The 19745-nt window shown below is 40.8% G+C and overlaps 1 pseudogene across 1 annotated transcript in view; it reads left to right on the plus strand.

Moving 5' to 3' along the window:
* LOC123801795 (vomeronasal type-2 receptor 1-like) overlaps window positions 1–19745 on the plus strand; it is a 42754-nt pseudogene that overhangs the window by 20225 nt on the left and 2784 nt on the right. Inside the window, exons 4-5 of the transcript XR_015727943.1 lie at window positions 2021–2247; window positions 19518–19642. The product of XR_015727943.1 is annotated as a vomeronasal type-2 receptor 1-like (transcript). The remainder of the gene's footprint in view (window positions 1–2020; window positions 2248–19517; window positions 19643–19745) is intronic.

Consider the following 19745-nt stretch of genomic DNA (forward strand, 5'->3'; position numbering starts at 1 on the left):
TATTCTTGCTGTTTATTTGGACATATCTCTAAATTCTTTTGTATACCTGGATGGTAGAGAACTGTGTCCTGCCATCCAATGGTGATAAACAGATGGAATTATGGCAGTGTTATTCTTTTTAAAAAATTTTAGTTCTATTCTATTCTATTCTATTCTATTCTATTCTATTCTATTCTATTCTATTCTATTCTATTCAGTTAGCCAACATGGCAATGTTGTTCTAGAGAAAGGTCAGGGACTGGTAGCTTTTGAAAATTTCCTTTCTTAACTCTTCTGAAGATTGGAAAGAGAAAAAAATGCCTCTTCCCAATGGTCTTGCAATAAAAGTCACTACGTTGTGTATTCTGATGTAGATTTTATGTTGGTTGAGAACAGCATATGGTAAAAGGAAGGAGAGAGAAAAGGGCAGGTGCACCGGAGTGGCCCTACTCCAGGATGGAGGATGATTTTCAGAACACTTGGGATATCGACTTACTAAAGGCTTCAAGTTATATTAATCTCCATGACAGAGATACGGCAGGAATAATTTCCCTCCTTTTATAGACCAGGAAACTAGTGCTTATTCAGATATATGACTAGCCCAAGATCATGAGCCAAATATGAAAGAACCAAAATATGATGTCAGATCATCCATCATTCAGACTCCACAAAGTTGTTTGCACTCTCTGGTTTGTGGAGGGACCCTTGTTCCACATGTTAGTTCCTTGGCTTAGAATCTCCTTGTCCCCCATACTTGTCAGGGAAATTCCTACTAATTTTTTTTTAAAGATTTTATTTTATTTATTTGACAGAGATAGAGACAGCCAGTGAGAGAGGGAACACAAGCAGGGGGAGTGGGAGAGGAAGAAGCAGGCTCATAGCGGAGGAGCCTGATGTGGGGCTCGATCCCATAACGCTGGGATCACGCCCTGAGCCGAAGGCAGACGCTTAACCGCTGTGCCACCCAGGCGCCCCCTACTAATTTTTTAAAACCCAGCCCAGATGGCTACCTCCTGGGGAAACCTCCTAAATTTTCCTAAGGCAATTAGTTAGCTAACTCCCTCACCTGTGTCTTTTCAGTGCTCTTTCCACATCAGCAACATAGAGGTACATTGAATTTTACTATTACTACCTGTTTGTTTGTTCAGCCTCTCCACTGGGCTGTGAGCTTTGCAAGGTAGGAAATGGATCTGGTTGATCTTCATATCTCTTCCACCTGACATGTAGGGAAGGGAATGGTGGGGGAAGTAGACTGGTACCTGTGCATGGAAAAAATCTAGGAGGAAAGTAGGATGATCCTTTCTTCCCTAGATATGGAGGTATTAGGAAATATTAGGCACTACTATGCCTAATCAATCCTTTTTGTTAGAAATGTATGAGCTATACAGGTAATCTAAAATTTTCTAGTGACTAAATTTAAAAATAAAAAGAAACAGATGAAATTAAATATAGTTAAGTTTTATTTGATCCAATGTAGCGTTTTTTTTTTAATTCTAATTTTTTTTTAAGATTTTATGTATTTGACAGAGAGAGACAGTGAGAGAGGGAACACAAGCAGGGGGAGTGGGAGAGGGAGAAGCAGGCCTGCTGCAGAGCAGGGAGCATGACGAAGGGCTTGATCCCAGGACCCTGGGATCATGACCAGAGCCGAAGACAGATGCTTAATGACTGAACCACCCAGGCACCCCTGAAATAACATTTTAACATGTTGTCATAATCATGATAATGTAATATAAAATAATAATATAAAATTATTAATGATGGTTTACATTTTTTAAATCAAAGTCTTTGCAATCCAGTATGTATTTTATACTTTAGCTCATCTCAATTTGGCCAGGCACCTTTCAAGTTTCAATGTTCACATGTGGCTAGAAGTTGTTGTATTAGATAACAAAGGTATAGAGGAAAAGGAAAAAAAAATCCAATCACATGAATAGATAAGAGTTAGAGATTATTTTCTTCATAAACCCTGTTCTCTAGGCAATCAAATATTTACAAATTGCTTTTTTATTCTCTTGCTTTTTTTCTCCTTGTTTTCTAGCTAATGTACTATTTGAAGACACTTCAGTTTACTACCCATAATGGAGAGAGAATAGAAATTGATGAAAATGGAGATGTGACTGGGTACTACGATATTCTAAATTGGCAATTAGGCGATAATGGAGAGATTGCCTTTGTGAAGGTTGGAGAACATATATTCACAAACTCTAAGTTTGAACTCGTGATGAAAAAGAATGTGACAACATTTTGGAATACTGAATCATCAAAGGTTAGTTACTTTGACATCTTACTTACATACACACAGAATTTGTTTATATACACAGAGAATGTATTCCAGGCACTTAGAATATCAGACATCTAGAGTTGACTATTCCAAGTCAATTGTTTCAATATAGTACATATCTTTTCTATATACAGATTCAGCTGTTTTCTTCTGGAGCATTTTCTTGGACTATAGTTTTAAATATTAGTTTTATCATTTTGTTTTTCTTCTTCAAGTACTCCAGTCAAAGGGTTTGACTTCCTTTATCTGTCTTCTGTTTTATCCACTTTCTCTCTGATCATTTTTGTCCTTTTCTTTATTTTATCCTTATGCTTTTCATTGTTTTCCTGACTTTATTTGATACCCCTTATTACATTTTCATTCAAATATATTTGTTTTTGAATGCCTTGTAACTTTTATCTTAATTTCTGAGATGGCTTTATTTTGTTTTTAGTTTCTTTCCTGAGTAAAATGAATTTTTTCCATTTCTTCTAGTTGTATATTTATGTTTTTAATTTTTAAATACCTGACTCAGCTTATTTTTTATAATGATTTTTTATTATGTTATGTTAGTCACCATACAGTATATCCTTAGTTTTTGATGTAATGTTCCATGATTCATTACTTGCGTATAACACGCAGTGCACCATGCAATACGTGCCCTCCTTAATACCCATCACCAGCCTATACCAATCCCCCCCGCCCCCCGCCTGAAGCCCTCAGCTTATTTTTACACATCTCTAAGTGTTTTTCTGAGAGTATTTAATTGTTGTACTGGAATATTTATTTAAGATGCTATGTTACAGGAGTTAAGATGGCGGAGGAGTAGGAGACACCGTTTTCAGCCGGTCCCCTGAGTCGAGCTGGATAGGTACCAGACCAGCCTAAACAACCATGGAACCAGCCTGAGACCCAGGAAGATGCATCTGGATCTCTACAAATGAACATCTCCAGCGCTGAGTATTGAGGTACGAAGCGGGGAGCCGTGAAACCGCGTGAGATATCGGAAGATAAACGGAAGGGGGAGGGAGCCGCCGCGTTCGGGCGCCAGGTAGCCACTTGCATGGGGGAGCGGGCGGGCTCGTGGTCGGCACCCGAAAACAGCAGACTGAGACTGTGAGCCGGGTGCGCGCCACCAGGCATCTCGCGGAACACCGGAATCCCGGTGCGCTCACTGGATCCAGACTGAGACCGGGAGATCCGGGAGCGCGCGCGGGGCGGCTGGCGGCTGGCGGTGTTAGAAACACAAAGGACAGAGACGCGCCGGCCCTGGAAGGGAGGGCTGGGACACCGGGTGTGGGGCGCACATCCCGGGACGCTGCAGGGTTGAGCAGCACCAACAGAAACAGAGTTAAAGTGGCCAGAACATTAGTAGAGAACGGGCCACAATCCCTCTGTTCTGTGACAGAGGCTGAAATTCGGCCGCTGCTGCTCTGACTCTCAGAAGAGGCACAGCAAACCGCCAGGGAAAGCCGCCAGAGAACAAAAGCCTGGAAATACCGGCTCACAGCGTGCCCATCCCCATCCCCCCTCGCAGGGGACGCGGAGACTCTACCCAAACAGGGTTGCCTGAGTATCGGCGCGGCAGGCCCCTCCCCCAGAAGGCAGGCTGAAAAATCAAGAAGCCCACAACCCGGGCGCCTGGGTGGCGCAGTCATTGAGCGCCTGTCTTCGGCTTAGGGTGTGATCCCGGCGTTCCGGAAAGGAGTCCCTCATCGGGCTCCTCCGCTGGGAGCCTGCTTCTTCCTTTCCCACTCCCCTGCTTCTGTTCCCTCTCTCGCTGGTTGGCTGCCACATAAATAAATAAATAAAATCTTTAAAGAAGAAGCCCACATCCCTAATGTAACCAAATTATCAGAAATGGAATTCAGAGTAACGATGGTCAAAATGATGAGTAGAATTGAAAAAACTATTAACGAAAAGGTTACTGAGAATATAGAATCCCTAAGGACAGAAATGAGAACGAATCTGACAGAAATTAAAAATTCTATGAGCCAAATGCAGGCAAAACTAGAGGCTCTGACAGCCAGGGTCGCAGAAGCAGAGGAACGGGTTAGTGAATTGGAGGATGGGTTAATAGAGGAAAAAATGAAAATAGAAGATGGTCTTAAAAAAATCCACGCCCACGAATGTAGGTTACGGGAGATTACTGACTCAATGAAACGATCCAATGTTAGAATCATCGGCATCCCTGAGGGGGTGGAGAAAAACAGAGGTCTAGAAGAGATATTTGAACAAATTGTAGCGGAAAACTTCCCTAATCTAGCGAGGGAAACAAACATTCGTGTCCAAGAGGCAGAGAGGACCCCTCCCAAGCTCAACCATGACAAACCTACGCCACGTCACGTCATAGTGCAATTCGCAAATATTAGATGCAAGGATACAGTATTGAAAGCGGCCAGGGCAAAGAAATTTCTCACGTACCAAGGCAAAGGCATCAGAATTACGTCAGACCTGTCTACACAGACCTGGAATGAGAGAAAGGGTTGGGGGAGCATATTTAAAGCTCTTTCAGAGAAAAACATGCAGCCAAGGATCCTTTATCCAGCAAGGCTGTCATTCAGAATTGATGGAGAAATAAAGACATTTCAGAATCACCAGTCACTAACCTATTTTGTAACCACGAAACCAGCCCTACAGGAGATATTACGGGGGGTTCTATAAAAGTAAAAAGGCCCCAAGAGTGATACAGAACAGAAAGTCACAGCCAATACAAAAAAGACTTTACTGGCAACATGGCATTATTAAAATCATATCTCTCAGTAATCAGTCTTAATGTAAATGGTTTGAACCATCGCATAAAACGCCACAGGGTTGCAGATTGGATAAAAAGAAATGACCCATCCATTTGCTGTCTACAAGAGACTCATTTCGAACCCAAAGATGCATTCAGACTGAGAGTAAGAGGATGGAGTACCATCTTTCATGCAAATGGACCTCAAAAGAAAGCTGGGGTAGCAATTCTCATATCAGATAAATTGGATTTTAAACTACAGACTATAGTTAGAGACGCAGAAGGGCACTATATTATTCTTAAGGGAAGTATTCAACAAGTGGATATGACAATTATAAATATATATGCCCCCAACAGGGGAGCAGCAAGATACACAAGCCAACTCTTAACCAGAATAAAGTGACATATAAATAAAAATACATTAATAGTAGGGGACCTCAACACTCCACTATCAGAAATAGACAGAACACCCTGGCAAAAACTAAGCAAAGAATCAAAGGCTTTGAATGCCATACTCGACGAGTTGGACCTCATAGATATATATAGAACACTACACCCCAGAACCAAAGAATACTCATTCTATTCTAATGCCCATGGAACATTCTCAAGAACAGACCATGTTCTGGGACACAAAACAGGTCTCAACCGATACCAAAAGATTGAAATTATCCCCTGCATATTCTCAGACCACAACGCTCTGAAATTGGAACTCAACCACAAGGAAAAATTTGGAAGAAACTCAAACACTTGGAGACTAAGAACCATCCTGCTCAGGAATGACTCGATAAACCAGGAAATCAAAAATCAAATTAAACAATTTATGGAGACCAATGAGAATGAAAATACAACAGTCCAAAACCTATGGGATACTGCAAAGGCAGTCCTAAGGGGGAAATACATAGCCATCCAAGCCTCACTCAAAAGAATAGAAAAATCTAAAATGCAGTTTTTATATTCTCACCTCAAGAAGCTGGAACAGCAACAGAGGGACAGGCCTAATCCACGCACGAGGAAGCAGTTGACCAAAATTAGAGCTGAAATCAATCAAGCAGAAACCAGAAGTACAGTAGAGCAGATCAACAGGACTAGAAGCTGGTTCTTTGAGAGAATCAATAAAATTGACAGACCACTGGCAAGACTTATCCAAAAGAAAAGAGAAAGGACCCAGATTAATAAAATTATGAATGAAAAAGGAGAGGTCACGACGAGCACCATTGAAATTGGAAGGATTATTAGAAAATTTTATCAACAGCTATATGCCAATAAACTAAGCAATCTGGAAGAGATGGAATCCTTCCTGGAAACCTATAAACTACCAAGATTGAAACAGGAAGAAATTGATTCCTTAAACAGGCCAATTAATTATGAAGAAATTGAGTCAGTGATAAACAACCTTCCAAAAAACAAAACTCCAGGCCCGGATGGTTTTCCTGGGGAATTCTACCAAACATTCAAAGAAGAAATAATACCTATTCTCCTAAAGCTATTTCAAAAAATAGAAACAGCAGGAAAGCTACCAAACTCATTCTATGAGGCCAATATTACCTTGATCCCCAAACCAGGCAAAGACCCCCTCAAAAAGGAGAATTACAGACCGATTTCCCTAATGAATATGGACGCCAAAATCCTCAACAAGATACTTGCTAATAGAATCCAACAGTACATTAAAAGGATTATCCATCACGATCAAGTGGGATTCATACCTGGGATGCAAGCGTGGTTCAATATTCGCAAATCAATCAGCGTGATACATCATATCAACAAGAAAAGACTCAGGAACCATATGATCCTCTCAATCGATGCCGAAAAAGCATTTGAAACAGCATCCTTTCCTGATTAAAACCCTTCAGAGTGTAGGAATAGAAGGTACATTTCTCAATCTCATAAAAGCCATCTATGAAAAGCCTACTGCAAATATTATTCTCAATGGGGAAAAGCTGGAAGCCTTTCCCTTAAGATCAGGAACTCGACAAGGATGCCCACTCTCGCCACTATTATTCAACATAGTACTAGAAGTCCTTGCAACAGCAATCAGACGACAAAAAGGGATCAAAGGTATTCAAATCGGCAAAGAAGAAGTCAAAATGTCTCTCTTTGCAGCTGACATGATACTCTATATGGAAAACCCAAAAGAAGCCACTCCCAAACTATGAGAAGTTATAGAGCAATTCAGTAACGTGGCGGGATACAAAATCAATGCTCAGAAATCAGTTGCATTTCTGTACACGAATAACGAGACCGAAGAAAGAGAAATTAGGGAATCCATCCCATTTACAATAGCACCAAAAACCATACGTTACCTTGGAATTAACTTAACCAGAGACGTAAAGGACCTATATTCTAGAAACTATAAATCACTCTTGAAAGACATTGAGGAAGACATAAAAAGATGGAAAGATATTCCATGCTCATGGATCGGAAGAATTAACATAGTTAAAATGTCCATGTTACCCAGAGCAATCTACACTTTCAATGCTATCCCGATCAAAATACCGAGGACATTTTTCAAAGAACTGGAACAAATAGTCCTTAAATTTGTATGGAAACAGAAAAGGCCCCGAATCTCCAAGGAACTGTTGAAAAGGAAAAACAAAGCTGGGAGCATCACAATGCCGGATTTCGAGCTGTACTACAAAGCTGTGATCACAAAGACAGCATGGTACTGGCACAAAAACAGACACATAGACCAATGGAACAGAATAGAGAGCCCAGAAATGGACCCTCGGCTCTTTGGGCAACTAATATTTGATAAAGCAGGAAAAAACATCCGGCGGGAAAAAGACAGTCTCTTCAATAAATGGTGCTGGGAAAATTGGACAGCTACATGCAAGAGAATGAAACTTGACCACTATCTCACACCATACACAAAAATAAACTCCAAATGGATGAAAGACCTCGATGTGAGACAGGAATCCATCAAAATTCTAGAGGAGAACATAGGCAACAACCTCTACGACATCGGCCAAAGCAACCTTTTTCATGACACATCCCCAAAGGCAAGAGAAACAAAAGATAAAATGAATTTATGGGACTTCATCAAGATTAAAAGTTTCTGCACAGCCAAGGAAACAGCCAGAAAAACTAAGAGGCAGCCCACGGAATGGGAGAATATATTTGCAAATGACACTACAGATAAAGGACTGGTATCCAAGATCTACAAAGAACTTCTCAAACTCAATACACGAGAAACAAATAAACAAATCAAAAAATGGGCAGAAGATATGAACAGACACTTTTCCAATGAAGACATACAAATGGCTAACAGACACATGAAAAAATGTTCAAAATCATTAGCCATCAAGGAAATTCAAATCAAAACCACACTGAGATACCACCTTACGCCAGTTAGAATGGCAAAAATAGACAAGGCAAGAAACAACAATTGTTGGAGAGGATGTGGAGAAAGGGGATCCCTCCTACACTGTTGGTGGGAATGCAAGTTGGTACAGCCACTCTGGAAAACAGTGTGGAGGTCCCTTAAAAAGTTAAAAATTGAGCTACCCTATGATCCAGCCATTGCACTACTGGGTATTTACCCCAAAGATACAGACGTAGTGAAGAGAAGGGCCATATGCACCCCAATGTTCATAGCAGCAATGTCCACAATAGCTAAATCGTGGAAGGAGCCGAGATGCCCTTCAACAGATGACTGGATTAAGAAGTTGTGGTCCATATATACAATGGAATATTACTCAGCTATCAGAAAGAATGAGTTCTCAACATTTGCTACAACATGGACGGCACTGGAGGAGATAATGCTAAGTGAAATAAGTCAAGCAGAGAAAGACAACTATCATATGATTTCTCTCATGTATGGAACATAAGAACTAGGATGATCGGTAGGGGAAGAAAGGGATAAAGAAAGGGGGGGTAATCAGAAGGGGGAATGAAACATGAGAGACTATGGACTATGAGAAACAAACTGAGGACTTCAGAGGGGAGGGGGGTGGGGGAATGGGATAGGCTGGTGATGGGTTGTAAGGAGGGTGCACTGGGTGTTATACACAACTAATGAATCATCGAGCCTTACATCGGAAACTGGGGATGTACTGTATGGTGACTAACATAATATAATAAAAAATCATTAAAATAAAAAAAAAGATGCTATGTTACATTATTCTTCTGGGTAATGGTTGTGTGTGTGTGTGTGTGTGTGTGTGTGTGTGTGTGTTGATGGGATCTGCAGCAATGTTTTGATTTTCATTTTCTGTTTTCTTCTTATAGTAAACGTACATCAAGGCACTTACACCTGCTTTTATTCATAGATAAGGATGAGAGTTTACAAATCCCTATTTCAAGACTGCCTTCTTTTAGTAGAGTGAAGAGTAGTAGTTCATTTAAGACATGACTTTTTGTGGTAAAGGAAAGCTTAATGTGTCTTTTGGTTTAATGGTTCACTCTTGTTTCTTCAGGATTCCTAATTTTCCCATTTTCTTTCCCTTTCTTCCACATCTCAGAAAGGCACTTCTCCCTCTCCATATACCTTCTAGTCCCAGTGAAGAACTTTCCCTAGAGCTGATGCTGTCTCGCTCCACGGTTCGGGACCTGTTTTAACATAGGCTGGAACAATAGGAATGATTTGTCTGCTCTTCATCAGCCTCTGGTTCTCGGTTCCCCCTTACTCTTTCCTGCACAGTTTTCCAGGTTTCCGTCCATTTTCCACCTACCCAGGGATGAGGGAGGAACTCTAGAGATGGCCTTGCTGGAATTTAATGGCTATTTCTCTACATACAAGTACTTTGAAGTTCATAGTATTTTCTTTATGATGCTAATGTCATGGGTCATGTGTGGTTTTACTTACTTTTTTTTTGTTTTTTTTAATTTGTGTGGTCTTTTTGAGAGGGTGTGTGGAGAGATTCCCAGTTTAGCAGCTACCATTATCCTGGGGCAACCCAGAGGTCTTTCTTTCCCCTTCTGATGGTAGTTCTAGAGGGACTTCATTTCTTCCTACCCTTTTTCTTATTTGTTCTCAGGGCCAAAGAATGATAGAGAGAATTTACAAATTCATAATACAATTTAGAGTGGGGAACACTAGCTACCAGTATAGTATATGTGTGGGTGCACAAATATGTCAACAAGCTTTGATGTAGCTTCAGGAAATCTTTTATAGGACAGAAAGATGAGTTTCATAAGCTTCAAATTCTTCCCAAAATATTGTTTTCAAAATTGTTCTGAGAGGTAGTAGAAATAAGGTTTGAGGATTAAATGCATCCTCTTTGGATGTAAAATACATCCCTACATAAAAAACTATTATTTTCCTTATTATTATTATTTACTGGGAGAGAATTATTGTTACTTATTTTACTTATTATTACAGTTTGTATTCCTCCTCCTTCTGTAACAACAAGAGGGCTTTGATATGCAGGACTGAGAAGTGGCTGGTGAGCTAGAGACTGGGTCCCCGGGTATGACATAAAGACAGCACCTGGAGAAGGACTGGAGAAAGTTGAGGGGAAACTTCATCACTTACCAGAAGTCACGAAGGAACCCCATTCCTTCCCAGACAGCTGAACTTTTTACCCTTAATGAAATATTAGTTCTAGGAGAGTAGGACTTGAGGGCCTTGGATATTCTAGTTCAGTGGTTACTGCCGGTCACAGTAAAATGATAGGGGGGGTGGAAAAGCACTGGCAATTTAATCTTCCATGTGGATTTCAGAATGAAGGGACCAGCAGGAGCCAGGACACTGAATGTGGGCATTGGTGCAACCAGGGGTTTTTCTTTGCTGCTGCAGACTTTTTTCGGGGGTGTGGGGTCTGTTTTCATCTTGATTCTTATTCCTCTATCTTCTCTCTTCCTGTGTGGCCCTTTAGACCTGAGATCTGAGATCCCCAAACAGTGTTCCAAATTCTGCTGGGAAAAGATCTGAGAATAAGTGACAAGGAAATTAAGATTGCTGAGCTCCTATACTGTGCCAGATGCCTAGAAGAGCTTTTTTTATATCTCTTTTCATCTCTCTCTCTCTCTCTTTTTTTTCACTCTCTCCTTTCCATGGGCGTCAGTAAACATATATAAACTCATGCATACTCACGAAAGCATGCACACAGACACACCAGTTTCTCCCTTTCCTGGCCCATCCTTAGGCAGCAATCAGATACACTATGACAGGATATAAAAATAAAAGTTACAGTGTTTGCCACTGTGGGGCCACAGCTCTCTTCTGCATTTTATTTCTTTGACCTAGAGCTGTTCTGTCCAAATTGGTAGCCCCTATTCACATGTAGCTTTTAAAATTTAAAATAATTAAAATTAAATAAAGTTAAAAAGTCAATTCCTTAGTCATATTGGCCACATTTCAAGTGTTCAAGAGCCACCGGTGGCTAGGAGCACCATATTGGATATATAACACTTATATCATTGCAGAAGACAGAGCTGTCCTAGGCCTAGAGTATAAACTATCCTCTATGATCTACAACTCTCTCTCTGAATGGGGGCTGAGATTTTCACTTTGTATTCCTACTGCTGGGCATATAGTAGATACTCAATATAATGTTTGCATGAAAAAGAGATGTTACTGCTTATATAGACAAGGCTCATAGACTGCTCGTTCTACTAAAAATTGATGGAAGAAGAGTAAAATATCATAGTAGATTTCTATTTTAATAAGTTTCATTAGAGCATAATAATTTTATTTTTCTTATCTTCCTTATTAAAATTGGGGAAATATTTGTGTAATGAAATCGGTTTGAGTGAATTCGATACAAATTTACTAAGCATCTACTATGAGTCCTCCGCTTGTTAAGCACTGCAAAAAAACCACTACCCTGAATTCCGGTCCAAGATGGCGACATAGGAAGACCCTGAACTCACCTCCTTCATGGACACACCAAATCTACACCTGTTTATAGAGCATTTCCTCCTGAAGAAGAACTGAAGGCTGACTGAACAGCTTGTGCACAAAAAAAGATCGAGAGACTACTCCGAGAATGACAAGAGAGATGGAGACGTGGTAACAAAGGGAACCCCCACCTCCGACACTGGGAACCTCAGTGGGGAGAGAGTACTCTGAGATGACCTTGAGCAGATTTGTCTGTCTTGGGGCACAGAAAGAAAGGCTGAGATTTAAAAAAGCAACTAGAATATGAAGGGACTAGTCCTAGAACCTTGCCAAACAGGGATGGAGCTGCTGGAACTTTCTCTGGGCTGGAGGGGCTAGTGAGTGCTGGATTTATGTTCCCCCTCCACCTTGATAGTGCATATGGTAACAGGGTCGGTTTACCCTACCGGCCTGCTGCCTCAGCGTTTCCTGGGCCGCTAGCCCACACCAGCTCTAGCCATTCCACCAAGGAGGTTGCAGTACACACCGGAACATCCCTCGTCAGTGCCCACTTCAGTTCCAGCTATTGCACCAAGGAGCAGTGCCCCAGAAGACTCGAAGCCCATGCCACTTCAGCTCCAGACGGCTTGCTAGGGCACCCCTCGTACAGAGCACTCTGGGACTTCCTGGCTATGCCTGCCTTAGCTCCAGCTGCCCTGCCGTAGTGGCTCCTGTGCAGAACACCCTGGAAACACCTGGTCTGCACTGGCCTCAGTTCTAGCCACCCCCTACATGGAGCACCCTGGGACCTCCCAGTCCACACTCTACCTCATTTCCATCTGGCCTGCCAGGGCAATCCCTGTCCTGAGCACCCCAGGACACCCTGGTTTATACCCACTTCAGCTTCATCTGTCTTGCCAGGGCGCCCTCTGTGCAGAGAGCTCAGCAGCCTCCCACTTAGCACTCACTTCCGCTTAAGCTGTCCTGCCAGGGTGCCCTCTTCTATGGAGAGCCCCAGGGCCATCCCAGCCCATGTCCATTTCAGCTCCAGCTATTTCACCAGGGCAGCTCCAGCACAGAATGCCTTGGGATCCCCAGCCCACATAGCTCCAGCCCACCAGCCAAAGTCACTGGGCACAGTCTACACAGGTGACAACCATAAGACCATTCCCTCAAGTGTAGGAGAAGTCACTGTTCCACCTAATTTATAGAAACATAGAAAGTCAAGCAAAATGGGAAGACAGGAATATGCTCCAAATGAAAGAATAAGAGAAAACCTCAGAAAAAGAACTAAATGAAATGGAGATAAGCAATATGCTCAATGAAGAGTTTAAAGTAACGATCATAAAGACGCTCATGGGACTGGAGAGAAAAGTGGAAGAACTCAGAGCTTCAACAGAGAGAGAAAATGTAAAAAAGCACCAATCAGAATTGAAGAATACAAGAACTGAAATGAAAAATACACTAGAGGGGATCAACAGTAGATTAGCAGATACAGAAGACAGATCAGACATCTGGAAGACAGGGTAATGGAAAGCACCCAAGCAAAACAGAAAAAAGAAAAAAAAGAATTTTAAAAAATTAATAGGATAGGTTAAGAGATCTCTTGCAAAAATCTTCAACAAAATATTAGCAAACCACAGTTGACAATACGTTAAAAGGATCATTCATCACAATCAAGTGGGATTTATTCTGGGGATGCAAGGTTGGTTCAATATTCACAAATCAGTCAGCATGATATACCACATCAACAAAATGAAGGATAAAAATACTATGATCATCTCAATAGATGCAGAAACAGCATTTGACAAAATTCAACATTCATCATGATAAAAACTCTCAACAAAGTGGGTTTAGAGGGAACATACCTCAATATAATGAAGACCTTATATGAAAAACCCACAGCAAACATCATACTCAATGGTGAATAACTGAGAGCTTTTCCTCTAATATTAGGAACAAAACAAGGATGTCCACTCTCACTACTTTTATTCAACATAGCACTGGAAATTGTAGCCACAATAATCAGAAAATAAAAAGAAATAAAAGATGTCCAAACTGGTTAAGAAGTTAAACTGTTGGGGCGCCTGGGTAGCGCAGTCGTTAAAGCGTCTGCCTTCAGCTCAGGGCGTGATCCCGGCGTTCTGGGATCGAGTCCCACATCGGGCTCCTCCACTGGGAGCCTGCTTCTTCCTCTGTCACTCACCTGCTTGTGTTCCCTCTCTCGCTGGCTGTCTCTCTGTCACATAAATAAATAAATAAATAAATAATCTTAAAAAAAAAAAAAAGAAGTTAAACTGTTACCATTTGCAGATGCTATGATACTAATCATAGGAAACCCTGAGGACTACCAAAAAAAACTATTAGAACTAATAAAGAATTTGGTAAAGGTGCAGGATACAAAATTAGTACACAGAAATTGGTTGTAGTTTCTATACACTAATAACAAAGCAGCAGAAAGAGAATTAAGAAAACAGTCCCTTTTACAATTGTACCAAAAAGAATTAAATATCTAGGAATAAACTTAACCAAGGAGGTGAAAGACCTGTACTCTGAAAACTATAAAACGTTGAAAAAAATTGAAGACAACACCAACAAATGGAAAGATATTCCATGCTCGTGATTTGGAAGAATTAATTTCATTAAAATGTCCATGCTACCCAAAGCAACCTACAGATTCAGTGCCATCCCTGCCAAATACCAGCAACCTTTTTCTTAGAACAAAACAGATAATACTAAAATTTGTATGGAACCACAAAGACCCTAAATAGCCAAAGCAATCTTAAGAGGAATAAAGCTGGAGGTATTACAATTCCAGATTTCAAGATATACTACAGAGCTGTATTAATCAAAACAGTATGGTACTGGCACGGAAATAGACACATAGAATCAGTGGAACAGAACAGGGAGCACAGAAATAAACCCACACTTACATGGCTAATTAATCTATGATAAAGGAGGCAAGAACATGCAACGGAGAAAAGACAGTCTCTTCAATAAATCTACGAGGAAAACTGGACAGCTACATTCAAACGAATGAACCTGGACCACTTGATTACACCACACACAAAAACTAATTCAAAATGGATTAAAGACCTAAATGTGAGACCTGAAGCCATAAAACTCCTAGAAGAAAACACAGGCAGTAATTTCTTTGACATCGATCTTAGCAACATTTTACTAGATATGTCTCCTTAGGCAAGGGAAATGAAGGCAAAATAAACTATTGGGATTACATCAAAATAAAAAGCTTTCCCACAACAAAGGAACCCATCAATCAAATGAAAAGGCAACTGACTGAATGGGAGAAGGTATTGCAAATGACATGTTTGATAAGGGATTAATACCCAAAATATATAAAGAATTTATACAACTTAACACCAAAAGCCAGATAATCCAACAAAAAATGGGCAAAAGACTTAAATAGACATTTTTTTTTCAAAGAAGATATACAGATGGCAGACACATGAAAAGATGAGCAACATCATTCATCATCAGGGAAATGCAAATGAAAACTACAGTGAGATTATCACCTCATACCTGTCAGAATGGCTAGAATCAAAAAGATAAGAAATAAGAAATGTTGGTGAGGATATGGAGAAAAAATAATCCTCATGCACTGTTGGTGAGAATGTAAATTGCTGCAGCCACTGTGGGAAACAGTATGGAATTTCTTCAAAAAATTAAAGACAGAAATACCATATGATCCAATTCCACTACTGGGTATTTACCCAAAGAAAACAAAAACACTAATTCATAAAGATGTATGCTCCTCTTTGTTTATTGCAGCATTATTTATGATAACCAAGATATGGAAGCAACCCAGGCGTCCATCCGTGGATGAAAGGATTAAAAAAAGTGGTGTGTATATGTATATAATGGGGGTATTACTCAGCCATAAAAAAGAATGACATCTTACCATTTACAACCACATAAATGGACCTAGAGGGTATTATGCTAGGTGAAATAAGTCAGAGAGAGAAAGACAAATACCATATGATTTCATTTATATGTGGAATCTAAAAAACAAAACAAACACAAAAACAAAAAGCAGAAATTAACCAAAAAAATAGAACAAACTGATGGTTGCCAGAGGGAACGGGGGCGGGAGGATGGACAAAGTGGGTGGAGAGGAATGGGAGGTACAGGTTTGCAGCTATGGAATGAATAAGTCATGGGGTTGGAAGGTACAGCATAAGAAATGTAGTCAATAGTCTGTAATAGTGTTGTATGCTGACAGACAGTGGCTACACTTGTGGTGAGCATAGGATGACATACAGACTTGTGGAATCACTATGTTGTACATCTGAAATTAATTTCACATTGTTGGTCAACTATACTTCAAAAAAAAAAAAGAATGCAGGAGCCAAGCAGAAGTTTTTCCTGGTCAAAAATTGGAAAACTTGAGCATCAATAAGGAAAATAAACATAGTAAAAGAAAACACTTTTTTTTTTAAAGATTTTTTTAATTTATTTATTCGACAGAGATAGAGACAGCCAGCGAGAGAGGGAACACAAGCAGGAGGAGTGGGAGAGGAAGAAGCAGGCTCCTAGCGGAGGAGCCTGATGTGGGGCTCGATCCCATAATGCTGGGATCACGCCCTGAGCCGAAGGCAGACGCTTAACCGCTGTGACACCCAGGCGCCCCAGAAAACACATTTTTAAATCCATTAAGTTCATAATGATATTCTCCTCCTTCCAAAATTAACCAGCTTTGGAGGATTCTTTGGAATCTACCTGTTATTTCACAAACTACAAAGTAAAGAGAAAGAAGTAAAACACACACACAACCCCCAAAACACTGCCTCCATAGCACTTACAATGTAATTAATCAATTAATTGAGCCAATATTTATTGAGCACAATAGTACAGATACTAGATGCTCTCCTAGGAACTGGGGATATGTCACTGTACAAAACAGAACAAATCCCTGACTAATGGAGCTAACATTTCAGTAGGAGGAAACAGGCAATAAACAAGACAAATAGATAAATTATATGTTATCTTAAAGGGTGATAGTGCTGGAGGGAAAAAAGTGGAAGGGCATGAGAGAGGCAGTGACGGGGGAGTGTTGTGATTTCACATACTGTGGTCAGGGAAGGCCTCACTGCTGTGATATTTGAACAGAAAGGGAAGTGAATCCATGCATCATCTGGGGGCGGAGCATTCCAGGCAGAGGGAATGGCGGTTTCTAAGCCCTGAGGCAGGGGCGTGCTTGGCATTTCCGAGGAACAGCAAAGAGGTCAGTATGGCTAGACAGAGCGAAGGTAAGGGAGAGTAGTGGGAGAGGAGGGAAGAGAGGTGAGACAGGGTAGATCACATAGGGCCTTATTGATTATTTCAGGACTTTGGCTATTACACTGAGTGAAAAGGAGAGCCACGGAAGGGTCTTGAGAGAGAAGAATAATGGTCTGATTTAGAGTTTAAAGGATCATCTCTTGGGGCGCCTGGGTGGCTCAGTCAGTTAAGCGATCAGCTCTTGATTTTGGCTCAGGGCATGATCTCAAGGTGGTAAAACTGAGTCCCGCACTGGGCTCTGTGCTCAGCTTGGAGTCTGCTTGAGATTCTCTCTCTCCCTCTGCCTCTGTTCCTCCCCCTGCTCATGCTATCTCTTTCTCTAGAAATAAATAAATAAATAAATAAATAAATAAATAAATAAATAAATAAAATCTATAAAGGATCATTTGTCTGCCATGCTGAAAATAAACTGAAGGAGTGAGCTGGGGTGGGGGACAAGAGTAGAAAAAGGGAAACCAATTAGAAGACCAATAAAATAATCCAAAATAATTCGGTGCTTGAGGCAAGATAGATGTGATAGAAATGGCACATAATAGTCAGGTTCTGGATATCTTACAGTTAGAAACCAGTGGATTTGCTTACAGACTGGACTTGGAAGTGTCCTGCATCAAATAATTAGTGGGGAGTATACAACGTGATTTAACTCGTGATGGTAAACTGAGTCTGGAGGTTCGTGAGCAGATGGGCCTGAGTGAAGGAGAGGGTATATATAGGCAAATAATGCAAGATAAGGTTGGAGGTTATGGATCAGAATGGTGGTGTCAGTGACAGAAATGGGGAATTTGGGAGAAGGAATAGTAAATGGGGATAGCTTTGGACATGTTGAATTTGAGATGATGGTGGAAATTCAAAGTAGGGACATAACTGGAAGTTTAGATGGAATTAGAGTTCAGGTGGGACAAGTTGGTAGAGATCAAGATTTGGGAGTTCTTAAATAGAGCTGCTGGTCAAAGACGAAGAGTGAATGAGCTGCTTTATATCAAGAGATAAAAGCAGAGGATTAAGGCCAAACCTAAGATAATGCCCACAGTGGTGAGAAAGGTGGAGGATGTAGAACCAATAAAATAAATAAAAGGCCCAGTGGAGGACAAGCGAGCCTGCATTTCAAGGAAGGGTTGATCAAGAGTGCCAAATATTGAACAGATACAAAAGAGAATGTAGCTAGAAGAAAAGCTAGCAGACACGGCAGGAAACATTTTAGTGAGACGAGTAGGTTGGAAGCTAGATTACTGGGGTTGAGAAGAGGAGGGATACTGGGAAGTGGAACAAAGAGGCCTCAGCTCATTGTTTATGATGATTTTCAAAGAAAGATATATGGAGAGCTCTTTTCAGAAGACTGGGTCAGGAGAGAGGAAATCCAGTTCATTCTGTGGTCACATACACACCTTATAAAAAGTCTATCTGGGGGCGCCTGGGTGGCACAGCGGTTAAGTGTCTGCCTTCGGCTCAGGGCATGATCCCAGCGTTATGGGATTGAGCCCCACATCGGGCTCCTCCGCTAGCAGCCTGCTTCTTCCTCTCCCACTCCCCCTGCTTGTGTTCCCTCTCTCGCTGGCTGTCTCTATCTCTGTCGAATAAATAAATAAAATCTTAAAAAAAAAAAGTCTGTCTGTTGTGTACAGCAATACACGCTTCAGTAATGTTACATGCCATAACTGATCTCAGAGATTTCTAATATTTTTCATTGTTATCTAATTCAGATTTAACCTATAAAATTCAATATAGGAAAATTCTGATTTCCAAAATAAATAAAAATGTGATTATTCACTTTCCAAAATAAAAATTTCTTTAATGGAAACTACATTTTATCTCCTTTTTAAATAGGATGCTCTTCCTTTCCATTAAGATATAAACTGGTTTAGAAACATTGCATTTGTACTGGGTTTCAAAGTACACATCCATGTAGAATGTAAAGGGAGACCTGTGTTTACCATTGAGCTCTCAAAACTTTTTTGTGAGAAAATATTCCAGTGTTACGCCTTGTCCACATTTCCTTTTTGTCCTGTAAATTTTTCCCATGGAAAAGATCTTTTATTTTTCTTTTCTACTGACCCTTTATGACACATTTTTGACTTTCAGACTATGTTGGGTGACCTTGTGAGAAGAAATCTTTTTCAGGCTTTCCAGACAATTCTTGGGGTCACTGGCCGCCCCACAAGCAGGAACAGATTTATCAAATTGTCCCTTCCCCAGAGTATCACGGGCATAGAGGCTGGTCTGAGGCCCCAAAACTGGAAAGACCTAGCTCGAAGATGAGCTCTGAGTTCTAGAATCAACCACAAGACTGACTTTCAGCAAAATTCCTCTGTAGGCTCTCCAGGTGTCATTCATTCTCTTTGTCTGTTATCCTTGTCCAGATATCCTGGGTTTCCCAAGATACCACAAAACCCATAGAAATCCAGATGTGAACTCTCTCAGTTTTTTGTTTTTGTTTTTGTTTTCAGAGACGAGAGGCTTTGTTACATGCATTGTATTTGTCTTTGCTCGCTTCCTCATTCGGTGTGTACTGATCTATGTCATCCTGGGACCTGGAAGGGGATTCGTCAGGGGGAGCTAATATGTTGCTTTGACTGCATCCCATGTGCTGATGGACACGTGTCACAGGAACCAGGTAGAGATGGTCATATTTTCCAATGAGGTTGAAATGCGATTAGATTAAGCATGCTCTGGTGAAGAGGGCTTTGTGAGCCATCTTTATAAATAGGTGTGAACAA

The sequence above is a fragment of the Ursus americanus genome, chromosome 20, assembly GCF_024610735.1.
Source record: "Ursus americanus isolate L20-20 chromosome 20, mUrsAme1.1.p, whole genome shotgun sequence".
Lineage (NCBI taxonomy): Eukaryota > Metazoa > Chordata > Mammalia > Carnivora > Ursidae > Ursus > Ursus americanus.